Source organism: Dromiciops gliroides, chromosome 1, assembly GCF_019393635.1.
Source record: "Dromiciops gliroides isolate mDroGli1 chromosome 1, mDroGli1.pri, whole genome shotgun sequence".
Lineage (NCBI taxonomy): Eukaryota > Metazoa > Chordata > Mammalia > Microbiotheria > Microbiotheriidae > Dromiciops > Dromiciops gliroides.
This window is the reverse complement of record NC_057861.1, coordinates 246,080,219-246,094,711: the sequence shown is the minus strand read 5'-3', so window position 1 is coordinate 246,094,711 and position 14,493 is coordinate 246,080,219. Positions and strand designations below refer to the sequence as shown.

General features: G+C 35.3%; 1 non-coding gene across 1 annotated transcript; it reads left to right on the top strand.

Annotated features, from left to right (window-relative positions):
* Positions 1 to 2,577: 2,577 nt before the first annotated feature.
* Positions 2,578 to 2,684, top strand: LOC122737653. Its single transcript, XR_006354464.1, has one exon. It is a non-coding gene; the product is annotated as a U6 spliceosomal RNA (small nuclear RNA).
* Positions 2,685 to 14,493: the final 11,809 nt, after the last annotated feature.

Sequence of the window (14,493 nt, the reverse complement as noted above, 5' to 3'; positions counted from 1 at the left end):
ACAGTTTAGGGAATTATCATTCTATTTAACTGACATTGAGTGGACAAAAGAAGGGAAAAGACAGGAAAAAAGAAAATAAGGAAGAAGAATAACAGGTACTTTGGCACTTTTAAAAGATAAAGAGGGGCAGCCAAGTGATGCAGTGGAGAGAGCACTGGCCCTGGAGTCAGGAGAACCTGAGTTCAAATTCAGTCTCAACACTTGATACTTACTAGCTGTGTTACCCTGGGCAAGTCACTTAACCCCACTTGCCTCACCAAAAAAACCCCAAAAGATAAATAGAAGTTGTGGTATATGATTGTGATGTAAGAAATTTTAAGTTAATAATTTCAAAAAAATATGGAAAGATTCATAAAAAATAATGAAGAGCAAAACAAACTACACCAAGAGAATATTGTATATGATAGCAGCAATATCATTTTAAGAATGAATTTGAATAAAAAATTTGTCTATCATAAATACAAAAAATTACCTATAAAGCACATATGAAGAAATATGTGATCTGCATCGAGAGAAAGAACTGATACATAGAAGTATATATAGAATAATTTTACACATATTTGTATATATGTGAGCATATGTACATATATGTATGTATGTGTATGTCTATCTATACACACACAAATAGGTGTGTATGTTTACACATACATCAATTGCTCATCTCTAGAACAGGGGTATGGAGGGAAGAAAAAAGGGAAAAATACATGATAATTTAGTTGTATATTTGAAAGGAATAACAAGATGTGCATTGTAGATTTGCAGTTTTGTGTATAATTGTCTTTTTGTTTTATATTATATCATGGAAATGCTTGTTTTATTCCATAAATTAAAAATAAAAAGGTGAAGTGGGATTCTAAAAGGAAAGGAACTGCTCACAAACTGTATTATGTTAACCAACGATAAGGCTTAATTTGCTATATGGTAAGGTGAGCTGCTTCCATACTGCAATAGGAGTATATAAGCAGGAAGATGGGTGAGATAGAGATATAGTGAAGCTAGATGGGATGAAAAGCCTGTGTGATAGGAAGTAAAGATTGATATAGAAATAAAAGCTTTGCTTCTGTCTTACCAAAGATGTGGCCTTTTAATCATGTGATGTCTCAGTTACTGAGATTTCCAGGAGTTAAAAAGTTTATTGGGTCCCACTGAGCATGATTATGTCTAAGTTTGAATAAGTTACTTCGTGAATCTGTCGTTCTGCCTCAGCATTAACAGTCATGTTAGTGCAGACCTCACTGATGGCCAGGTACAATTCAAAGTGTCAAGCATATTGATGACTCTGATGAGGGATATTGAGGTAGCTAAATTTTTATCTGCCATAGACAACTGGGAGGTGTGTTGTCTTTGTGAGTTATGTATCCAGCATGTGAAAGACTGTATTCTCTAGGGTAAGAGCATTGGACATGGAGTCAGGAGTCCTGTTTTCAAGTAAAGGCCCTCACACATACTAGTTGTGTGACCATGGTAAATAACCAATAAACATTTATTAAGTGCCTAATATGTGCCAAGTACCAAGTACCATACTAAATGTTGGTTATACAAATATGAAAAAGGCTGTGCCTTCAATGAGCTTTCAATATACTGGAGGGAAGACAAAACACACACACACACACACACACACACACACACACACACAAAAGAAGCTGGAAAGAAAATGGTGGGGTGGAGCCTGGGATGTTACCTGAATTGGGGGCATAGTGGAGAAATCAGTAAGATAAGTCCTATGGCAGTGCATTCAGGTGAGAGATGAGGCAATATCTTAGATTAAGTCTCTCCATAAATGAAGATTTAGAGTTTTTGGTCCCACCCTTCAATCAGAACATAAGAAGGTAGTTATAAAGTTTAATACCAACACTGATGTGATTTTTTTGAGGATTAAGAGGCTGTCTTTATAATGAATTTCATTGGGCTAGATGTTGAAGTGAGACAAACCCAAGTGCTTCACATTTTTTATCACAGTGAACTTATCTGCAAAATGAGATGGTTCTATTCAGTCCTTTGATGGTGTTCAACTCTTCATGATCACATTAAGTGTTTTCTTGGCAGAGATAATATAGTGATTTGCCATTTTCTTTCCCACCTCATTTTGTAGATGAGGAAATTGAGGCAAATAGGGTTAACTAACTTGGTACTTCTTGTCAATTTTTAACCTGAACTCTAAACTTTTAAAAATATTTTGATAACTAATTTAATATTTATTAATCTTATGCATTTTTGTCTTGCTTTTTTTAAAAAAAAATCTATTCTTTAGGCAGCTAGGTGGTGCACTGGATAAAACACTGGTCCTGGATTCAGGAGGACCTGAGTTCAAATCTGATCTCAGACACTTGACACTTTCTAGCTGTGTGACCCTGGGCAAGTCACTTAACCATCATTGACCCACCAAAAAAAATCTATTCTGAGGAGAGGTCCATAGACTCTAACAGAATGCCAAAGGGGCCAATGACACAAAACAAAGTAAAGAACCTAGGTGATTGCAAAAAATCCCTTCCAAACTTCAATTCTATGACCCACGAATTGTTAACTTGAAAGGCACTCTTCAAAATCACAGTCCATTTGAGATTAAATGATACTATGGTGCTTGCTTTGGCAGGACATATACTAAAATTGGAACAATACAGAGAAGATTATTATAGCCCCTGTGAAAGGATGACATGCAAATTCATCAGGTGTAAATGATACTATGCAAGTGAACCTTAAAAGCATATCAAGGCATTATATAATATTAGGTAGGATACATAAAAGTTTGGGAATATGTGTTGTGTTTTCATCTCTGTTGCTGATTGACAGAAGGGAGTCAAAAGAGAAAGGCAGACATGGAAAATGAACAGCTTAGTAAGAAAAGGGGGTTTGGGAATAAGATTTGGTGTAAGAATACAGCAGAATTTAGGACCCAAGAATGAATGATAGGCTCTTGATCAAGGATAGAGTCCATTATAAAAGGTCTGTTTTTTTCTTTTTAAATCTTTCTCCTAAACTTATGTTACACATGCATGGAAATGATGTGTCCCAACTTGACTGATTTTTGGTAAGTTATTTAGCTTCACTGTTCTAAAAGTATTGTCATCTGTAAATGACAGTATTTGACTTAATTTGGGGGGCAGGGCAGGGCAATGAGGGTTAAGTGATTTGCCCAGAGTCACACAGCTAGTAAGTGTCAAGTGTCTGAGGCCCAGATTTGAACTCAGGTCCTCCTGAATCCAGAGCTGTTGCTTTATCCACTGCACCACCTAGCTGCCTCCTGAATGAAATAATTTCTAAGGTCTATGACAACTTTAAATTCTTGTGACTTTATAAACTTGAAAATGAGGGTGGAAAGCCAATGTAAGGTTTTACTGGAAGCATAATGTACAGCATTAGAAATGTACAAATATGCATTTCCTCTGTCCTAGTCAGAAAGAAATGGCTGTTTTGCATTTAATTCTAGATGCCACATTTTGGGAAGAATATGAACAAATCAATAGATATACTGAAAAAGACAAGAATGGTTGTAAAAAAGAATAGCAGACCATACAATTTGAATGTTTCTTGAAGAAAATAAAAACAATTAGTCTGGAAAACGGAAGATTTGGGGGTAAGTGGTCAAAGTTTGTAATGATCAGGTATTGTGTAACTGTCATCAGGAAAAGGGAATAGACCTGTTTAGTAAGCAAAACTAGAAACAGGTAGAGATTGCTATAAGATAGAAAGCCTCTAAAAGTTAGAAATCAAGAGGTTGTATACTCCTGGGGAAAAAGAATAATTGGAGTGTACTTCCTTCTCATCTTTATCTCTTGGAATTCCTGGTTTATTTACAATCTCAGTTCACATGCTTCTTGGTGCCTTTCCTAATCCCATTCTCCCCAGTTGTTAGAAACCTCCTTTCCCATAGTACATTTTTTTTCATTTTGTATATAATCTTTATATACTTATATACATAAATTTTGTCTCATCCATTAGAATAAAAATTACTTGAGGATAGATGTTATCTCATGTTTGTCTTTTTCTCACTGGTGTTTATGACAAGAGAGTCAATTGCTAAGGTTTTCTGATGGGAAAATATGGGAATCATTAGGCCTAGAATATCTGGGGACAGATAACAGTTTTCATCATAAGAAGTCAAAGAACTAAGCAAAATACTGTGGCCCTTCAAAATTATGGGCTTTTAATTACATCTGAATAGCTAATTGTTGCTGTAACTCAAATGTAATATCTTATCACATGTACTGACAAGATTCAGTTTTTTCGAAGATTGGAATGATCCATATGAAAGAGTCATTTTTTTTCCTGAAAGAGATGGATTGGGGAGAGGATAAAAAGTCATTGCACCATTTTGTTCTTTGCCCTGGTTGACTAGGTACAATTCTAAGTAAACCTTGAAAATAAATCTTTGGCATTAAACATTACTCTGTTAGAGTAATAGATCCCACAAAATCAGGGGTTCTGAACCTGGGGCCTATATATTTAATTTTTTTATAACTACAGTTCAATATAATTGAATTTATTTTAATTCTATGTAAATTATTTTATGCATTTTAAAACACTGGTCCAAAAGGTCTCTCTCTCTCTCTCTCTCACACACACACACACAAACCATGGTTTCCACAGCAAGCAAATTCAACCAAATTTGTGGTATCATGGGCAGAATTTCGATAGATGTAGATTTAGTCTGAATTTCAGTTCTTTTTTAACTTCCAGGGTAACCATGGACAAGCCATTTAACTTCTCTGAAAACCAATGCCATTATCTTTAAAATGAAAGGAAATTGGGCTAAGATGATTTATAAGCTCCCATGCAGCTACAAAGTTTATGCCCTTCATCCATCAGTCTGGTTTCATTTACCTATTTGGTATGATCTAAAGTCTATTTCATAAGCTGCTGAATGAATCTGATTACAAACTAGCTGTTTTTCAGTTTAAGTAGTGTTTTCTCAGTAAGGATAATTTCCTGCAATTTAAAAAAATGAATAAAAACACACGTGCTTCATATTATTTAGGAAATACAATATAAAGCTCTTTTATTTTCAGTGGAGTTTTCATAATCTAAATATTAAAGATGATACTCTTTTATTGTGTTCAAGTAAATGCTGGAAACTGCCAGCCATTTCCTTCCCATATGTGACTCAAGATAGATTAAGTATGGAAACAGTGAAGAGAATTTTGCTCATGGCACAACGTAAAGAATTTATGATCAGAATTTTATGACCTCATTAAAGAGAATAAAGAACTCTCAAAATTATAAAAACTAAAGTTGTAAATACAACTTTAGAGTAAAATTTTGTGTACTCCAATGTAGTTTTTATTATATATTTATTATTTTAAGATAGAAATTTAGCTAAATATTAAATACATCTTGAGTTTTGTTCAAATATTTACTTTGATAGTAATTGTCGGAAGACAACTCTTTGTCTAATCACAATGATAATGATAATAACATTTTATATAACACTATATGTCAGGTGAAACATTATGTGTTTTACAATTATCTAAGTTAATGCTCAACACAACCTTGGGAAATAAGTGTTATTATTCTCATTTAAATGTTGAAACTGAGACTGAAATGAGTTAAAAGAAGTGTCTGAGACAAGATTTGAACTCTTATTTTCTTCACTAAAGCTGGCACTCTGTCCACAGTGCCACCTAGCGGCCCAAACTACAACATAAGCTCTAATTGAAATAAGCTTTTTTGTTCTTTTTTATATCTAGTATTTTATTTTTGCCCCAATTATATGTAAAAAATTAACATTTTTTAAAACTTTGAGTACTCAATTTTCTCCCTTCTTCCCCACCTCCCTCATTGAAAAAGTAAGCAATTTGATAGAGGCTATGCACATATAGTCATGCTTTCATGTTAGTAATGTTGTGACAGAAAACATGGACAAAAAATCTTCAAGAAAAATGAAATAAATAACAAGTATGCTTCAATCTGTATTCAGACATCATCAGTTCTTTGTCTGGGGACAGATAATATTTTTCATCATAAGTCCTTCAGAATTATCTTGGATCATTGTATTTCTGGGAACAGTTAAGTCATTCACAGCTGATCATCTTACAATATTGTTAGTTTGTACATAGCATATTTCACTTTGCATCAACTCCCATAAGTCTGTCCAGGCTTTTCTGAGAGCATCCTGCTCATCATGTCTTATAGCACCATAGTAACATATGCCATAATTTGTTCAGCTATTCCCCAATTTATGGGCATTCTCCTCAATTTCCAATTCTTTGCCAATGTAAAAAGAGATGATATAAATATTTTTGTAGATATATGTCCTTTTTCTTTTTTCAAATGTCTTTTTTTTTTTTTTGCAGATCAATGAGTGTTAAGTAACTTGCCTAGGCTCACACAGCTAGTAAGTGTGAAGTGTCTGAACTGGATTTGAACTTAGGTCCTCCTGAATCCAGGGCTGGTGCTTTAACCACTGTGCCACCTAGCTGCCCTTAAATCTTTTTTCCAATAGACAACTATTAATGGTTGTTTTTGTTTTTCTGTCCTTCTCAAAGAAGACCATGACATCAGGTGATGATGTCATTACTTTCACTGAATTGGATTTTACTGAGAGAGGGCTATTCATAGTCAAGAACCTCACTCTCTTTTCCAGAGCTATGTGGGTCCAGTGACAAGATACATATCAGGATGACTGGAGATGGCCCCCAATCTTTAAGTCAATTAGGGTTAATTGATTTACCCAGGGTCACACAGCTAGTAAGTGCCTTAAGCAAGATTTGAACTTAGTTCCTCTTGACTCTAGGGCCAGTGCTTTATCCACTATGCCACCTCACTGCCCAGCCTAGTACTGGTATTGCTAGATCAGAGGATGTGCATGGTTTTATAGCCCTTTGGGCATAGTTCCAAATTGCTCTATGGAATGGTTGAATCAATTCAAAACTCCAAAAACAGTGCGATAATGTCTCTTTTGCTATACTATTAGCCAATTTAATACTTTCCCTCCCCTCCCCTTCCTGTCTTCTCCCCTCCACTGCCCTCCCCTACCCTTCCCTTCCCTTTTTCTTTCTCTCCCTCTCTCCATATAGGCAATCATACCCTTATTTGTGTGCATTCTGTCCTGTTGAAAAATATATATTTTTTTAAATCTGCCTGCCACCTGCAAAAATATAATAAACAGATCAGAGGAATTAATTTTATAATATTTCCTACAAATAAAAATCCAAAAACAAACACAAAAACAAAAAAACACATCAGACATGTCTGCTATGGAACAAAACCACATCAGAGAATATAATGTCTCCTACAGTATAAACCAGATCAGAGAACATAATATCTCCTAAACGATAAAAACAGATCAGAGACATTCAGGAAAGACATAATACCAATTTATTTTGTCCCATGAAGCAAGAAAACATGATCATATTGGAGTCCCCCTCACGAGAAGGGAGCGTGGGGACTCCCTCTTTCTGAGGATATATAAGGTTATTTTGTCCAGAGTGTTATCAGTTTCAATAGTATGATAAATTCAACCCAGAAGCAAAAGCAGTTTAACAATTTCAGTTATAACAAGTATGGAGGAAATACAGAAACATCATGATAAGAATACGGGATTCCAAAAAAGGGTTTAGCAAGCATGAGGACATCCAGGTGATCCATATATTCATATTAACAGTCTACAGGAATATGTTTGTGGACACCTCAAAAATTGTCACAAGATGTGCTAGATTTCTTCAAAAGGACCACTCCTTAAACCCAAATAACTCTGTCTCTCACTGACTGGCCCACAATAGGTCCCAGCCTAAGTCACATTTGGCCATTGTTTGGCCTCTGGATGGCCCAGAGTGGTCTTAAATAGCAATTGCTTCTCTTTTAGTCAGAAACCCTGAGGGTGCAAGGTGGTGTGATTCAAGGAGAGTTGTGTTTACTACTTTACTACTGGGTGCTCTGATCTGTTACACATCACAAGGCCTTTTTTTCTGCCCTAGAAGTATGAGGAGGATCCCAGCACCTATTAGGCCACAAGTTCTGATGTGCCTGGTCTGGTACGCTCTGGTCTTCCTTACCCTGGGACTGCCACCCAGGACTGTGACCTGGATATGAGTATGGGCAAAGCAACAGAGTTCTGCCCCCAGTGCCAGCAAAGAAACCCCTATAATCTCTGATCAGTTGTTCAACACTCTTACCATGTAGGCTGAGAGCTCTGGAAGCAGCTGCTGCTGCTACTGATTCAGTGGTTACTAAGGCTGCTCCTTGTTTGCTAGGGCCAGGTCTGTGCTGACACAGCCTTTGCTGGACTGTGCTCTACTCTGTTGAATATTAAAATACATAGCTTATTTTTGCCTGTCTCCTACAAACAGATCAAAGAAATTAATCTTTAATCTCTCCTACAAAATTAATAAACAGATCAGAGAAATTATAATATCTTATATCTCCTACAATTTGTTTCCATACCTGTCCTCCTACAAAAACCCAGAACAGAGAAAACAAATCCCCTCCCAAAACCAGATCATAGACAGACAGAAAAAAAAATAACAATTTATTTTTGTCCCAAGAAGAAATATAGCATGATCATGCTGGAGACCCCCCTTCCTCATAAGGGAGCTCAGAGCTCCCCTTCTTTCTTTTATTTTTTTTGGTGAGGCAATTGGGGTTAAGTGACTTGCCCAGGGTCACACAGCTAGTAAGTGTCAAGGGTCTGAGGCTGGATTTGAACTCAGGTCCTCCTGAATCTACCTGCTCCCCTTCTTTCTAAGGGTTTTTAAGGTTTCTTGGCTCACAGGTTACAGAATAACTTCATTGTCATGATACAAATCAACCCAAAGTAAAGACTACAAATGTAAATCAGTTAAACAATACAAATAAGTTTAACAGCTCAATTTAAAGCAGATGCTATGGTTAGATTATGTGGAGTCAGGAGGGAAACTATCAAAGACAAGGAGGTCTAGACAATTGATCAGGAGAAGAATAAGATCTATTCACTTTCTTGTGAAAGCAGATAGTGAATAAGAATTTCAAAAGGCCATTTTAATTTGTTTATTCTCTTGGAGAAAGTAAATAGGACTGTCTGGTTTCAGTCTGAAGTCTTTGAATGAAGGGCATTTTGTTCCTATTAATCCAGGGTCTCATAAAATCCATTCCGATAATAAGGCAGCTCCATCAAATTTAGGTGATCTATACATTTATATTAACAACTCTTACCCTGGTACAACAGACCTTTCCTGCTGACCATTTAATTTGTTGTTGTCTGGAAAATTATTTCACCTCTTCCTTTTGTGTTTTCTGCCACTCTAGGAATTGTTTTCTGACATTATTTAAAGATGTTCAGAGTGGTTTAAGGGAGAGCTCAGCAAGTCACTGCCTTTTATCCATCACCTTGGCTTTGCCTAATTGAAATAAACTAAATGCATTTTTTTCTTTTTTTCTTTTTTTTGTCACTGAATATGGTAACTTTATTGTTGGTCCATAATATAGGATGACTCTAGGTTTCTTCCTTCTACTACAGGGGGGCTAGGGACAAGGATGTGAATGAGCCATGGGATCCCCAGTATAGGAACACAGGTTAGGATTGTGGGCTCCCCAGTGGTAGAACTCCTTTTTTGGCTGGGGATGAAGATCCATAGCTTTCTATTTTATCCCCATGTAGATAGACCATGAGGTCTGCTACATAGTTGCTATAAACCTACTCATTATCAAACCAGGAAATAAGTTTGACAAAACAGTCATTGAAGACAATGCAGCGTCATCATCAAAGGTAAAAGAATGAATGTTGCTGTTAAAATCACAGGATATAACCTGGTCCTCTGTGTTGTTCAAGATGCCCTTTAAGGTTCACTCTGTTGCTTGCTTCATCACTTTCATGAGGGCAACTAGGTGGTACAGTGGATAGAGCACTGGACCCAGAGTCAGAAGGACCTAAATTCTAATCTCACCTCAGACACTTACTATGTGTGTAACCCTGGGCAAATCACTTAACTGCTCTTTCTATCTATCTATTTGTCTTTCTATCTATCTACTGAGTATATATATATATATATCTATATATCTATACACACACACACACACACACACACACACACACACATATATATGTATGTGTGTGTTTATATATATGTATATATATATACTGAGTATATGTGTGTGTATATATATACATACATACATACATACATATATATACTGAATATATATACGCACACATATATCTATACTCAGTATATATACTCTACATATATACTGAATATATATATAAGTATATATAAACTGAGTATATTGTGAGAAAATAATGGGTTTTAGGTGGGCCCAGAGGCCCCCTAACCAGGGAGCCTTGCTTGAACTCTTTTAAAGCCAGCTTAGAGTCAGGAGAATTGCAAAGGGAATGTAGATTACCTTCCTGACTACTTAAAGGAAGTTAACTCACCTAGGCGATCCCAAGTCACGTCACTCAATGGACTGGCCAATTAGCTTGGATCAATGTGCAGTGACCCACCTCTGCCTGAGAGAGGGGTTGCTCTCTCTTTTGCACTCTCTTCTGTCCCCTGCTCTTATCGCTGTGCCTCTCTAATATGGCCAAATCCATTTACTCTGACCTTCACCATCTTGTTTCAGGGATGTGCCTGAAGCAGCAGATCCTGGAACTGAGTTTGAGAAAAGAGCTGAGAGCCTGTATTCTTTTTAAAAATAATTATTTTAGTGTGTTTTTAAGAAAAATTTCATTTGTATATTTTCCTACTCAGTGGAAGACACTATATGCAGGGGATACAAATACACACACATATACACACAAGGAAACATGATCCCTTCCCTCAAGCAGATTATAATCTATTGGGGGAAGTCATTAGAGTGGTGGCAATATTCAAGTCAGAGATTGAGAAGTCAGAAATATCCCAAAGTAGTACAGCCAAGTTAAAAATGCTGAGGTATTCTGAGGTGAGCACCCTCCCTATCTGGAGATTTTGGAGTTTATGGCTTCATCATTCAATCAGAGAGGCAGAGCATAGTAATGAGGTTAGGGACCAAGGTTGATGGGATCTTGCAGAATGATGAAGTTTTCTCAATAATGAGAATCTTAAGGCATGATGAAGAAGTCAGGGATGTCCCAGAGTAGTGTAGCCAGGTGAGAAATGAGAAAGTTAGCTAAGAATTATATTATATTTAATGATAAATTTTCCTTTTTTCCCAAGGCTGTACCTTTGGAGACTAGGGAAACTCCCTTAAAATTATTTTGGAAATCAATTTATTTATATATTTCTGTGGTTTTTTATACTTTGCCTTTTTAATATGCATTAATGGTCATAAATGCAGTATCATAAATTTAAAGCTTAAAAAGATCTTAGGGATATAATATATGTATCTAATTATATGTAATACTTTAAAATGTTTTAATAATAAGCATAGTTTTTAATCAATTGTATACCTTCATAATATTTTTTAAAATCTAGATTCATGTAATCTTCCAAACAGTTTAAAAAGGAAAATGTTATCAAATAAAGATATTACTGTTAAGGGTATCACCATACTCCCCGTCACTTGGGTTCATAACATAGGTGTCATTGTTGATGCTTCAATATTACTCACTCCCTTTATCCAAGCTGTTGATAAGACCTTTTGATTTCAATTTACAACATCTGTCTTATATTCTTCACTCTCTCTTCTAATATTGCCACGGCACTAGTACAAGTCTTCATAAATTAACACAGATTATTACAATAGCCTGCTAGTGCGTCTGCCTGCCTTGTCTCTCTCCAATTCATTCCATCCTCCATTCAGCATCTGAAGTGATTTTCCTAAAATGCAGGTTTGATTGTGTTGACTCTTCTACTAAAACTCCAGTGACTCCTTCTTTTTCTTCCAAGGATCAAAAACAAAAATCTCTTGGTATTCAAAGCCTACCTACCCCCCTACCCAAAATCGAATACAAAGAGAAACACAGACAGACAGACAGACAGACATGGACACACATACACATACATACATTTCCAGTTTTCTTACATTTTACTCCCTGCCATTTATCTGATAACAACCTTCTATTTAATCTAAATTATTGAAAATTGGATGAAGTTAGAAGAATAATATACTATGAATGTCTTCATTTGATTAAAAGCTATTGCATGCTTCCTTATCTGTAAAATAGGAATAACTGATATACTTAGCTCATGGTGATGTTTGTGAAACCAAATGAATGACAGTATAGTAAATTGCACTGCCTGTATAGAACCTTTCAAACCTTGAAGTGTTAGATATATGTCAGGTCTTGTTATATAGTAACAGACTAAACAAGATTTCATTTTGACATAGGTCAGGATGCCATATTAATATTATGGGAGTGAAGCTCCACTTTATAAATGTGGTTACACTTAGATGTTTTTTCAAAAAAATTTAAAACTCATTTTCCTATTCCTCTTACTATAAATAATATCTAAATTCTTTAATGATGAAAGTTGTTTGGATGTAGATATGTCTAAGATAGAAATTAGGGACTGGATCTGTGATGTTATTGGTATAAGAATCTTCCAAATGATTAAAAACTCTGGCAGGGCAAGGTAGAAAGTTGGCACTTTCTTTGCAAGAGAAGTATCTTAGATCACTTAAATGACTTGCCAAGAGTATATGTCAGTCATATATATCAGTATATGTCAGAGGTGAGACTTGAACCTAGTTCTGTCTTGTTTTCCAGGTCAATTTTTTATTTATTATACCAGCTACATATTTATAGATATAGACATAGATATAGATATAGATATAATTTATATTTTCATATTTCTATATATTCTATATATGTAGCTAGTATAATTAATATATACAGATTGTGTATGCATACACACACACACACACATACATAACACTCTTTTCCAGGTGTCTTTCAAAATAAATTCAGATATAGTCACAATTAAATTCAGAGTATTAGGATATTCTTAATGTCATTTCCTGGTGCTATACCTGTACAACTCTGTTCTTCATGACTAATTATTGAATATTCCCCATGCAGAATGAGCCTTAATAAGACACTGATAATGCTTTTGCCAACTTTAGTGTGTCTCATTGTCTTGTTCTCTCTTGTTCTGGCTTTTATTGTACATAAAATGAGGGAAGAGACATACCCAAGGCTACACTAGCAGATTTCCCAAACTTGTCTTGAAGTACAAAGGAGTCAGTTTATATCTATTCATCTAGAACTATGATATAGATCTCATGTACGAATTTAGAAGGAGAACTTGGATTTACTTGACGAGCAACTGCCAATCAACAATTCATACTAGTCTTCTTGCCCTGAAACTGATTTTTTTTAGTCAGAAGATAACTTATTTTGTAAAGTCATACTTTCAGTATAGGATTGACTCAGAGAATTAAAGGCCAGTTTGCTCAATGGAATTAATCCTGTTATGGAAGTTTTGTTCACTCTTTGTTAATAATACTCCCTACTCTAGGAAGGAATCTGAGAGATAGTTCAGAGTTCCTTATCATGGTAGTATTATACTTAAATTCTGGGCCAATGCTAGGTATCTCCTTTCCCAAGCATGTATTTCCCAGTCATTAACTTTTCGAAACTGTGAAAGCAAGGCAACAGTTCTGTATTAGGCTAACCCAATATCACATGTTTTATAGAAAGAAAATATTTAATGTTAGGAAAATATCTAGCTCAATAAATTGCACAGAACCTTTAAGATAAATTCTGGATGCATCTGGATTCAAGAAGACATGAGTTCAAATCCTTCCTCAGATACTTACTAGTTTTGACTTCAGTAAATTCACTTAATTTCTATGCCTCAATTTTCTCATCAGTAAAATGCAGATAATAAAGGAGCCTACCTTTTAGGATAAGATGAGAAAAATATTTTGAAAGCATTTTGCAAACCTTGAAGCACTACATAAGTGCTAGTTATTATTGTCATCATCATCACCACCACCACCACCACCACAACCACCATCACCACCAACATTACCACCATCATCATAATCACCATCATTATTCCTAAAGCGAACTTTAAAAATGCAGGCATTTTATTTATTTATTCCCACAAATATAATGAAATTTAATGAAACTATATAGATGAATACTTGATTCTTACTCTAAGCCTTTTATACAGTCTCTAGAGAAGCAGGAAAAGACAAAGGGAGTGGGAAATAGAGTAATGCTAATTCTTAGCACATTCTAAAAGAAGAGCTAAAAGCTAAAATTTTAATTTTAGTCAGGCAGCATGGCTATCTTCTGTGTTATTGGGGCCATTGTGCTAGAGACTTTCGTATAACCCAAAGGAGCTGAATATTCTTTGTGCTTTCTTCTCTGTATCATTACTCCTAAACTAGACAGTTTATCCATATGACTATATACTTCCATTCAGTGTATGTACCAACTCTCTTCTAAAGGACATAGTTTCCATACATTATAGAAGAAAAATAAAAATACTTATAAGTCAAAGATCACTAATAGAGCTCTTGATAAAAGAAACTGTCAACAGCTTTACAGCAACCTATTCCCAGAGCCCTTTAAGCCTCAGGCATGTTTGTTTTATACTAAGTTGGGTTTCTAAAATTCTAATATGTTTAAAGTAAATCACTTAATCTCAG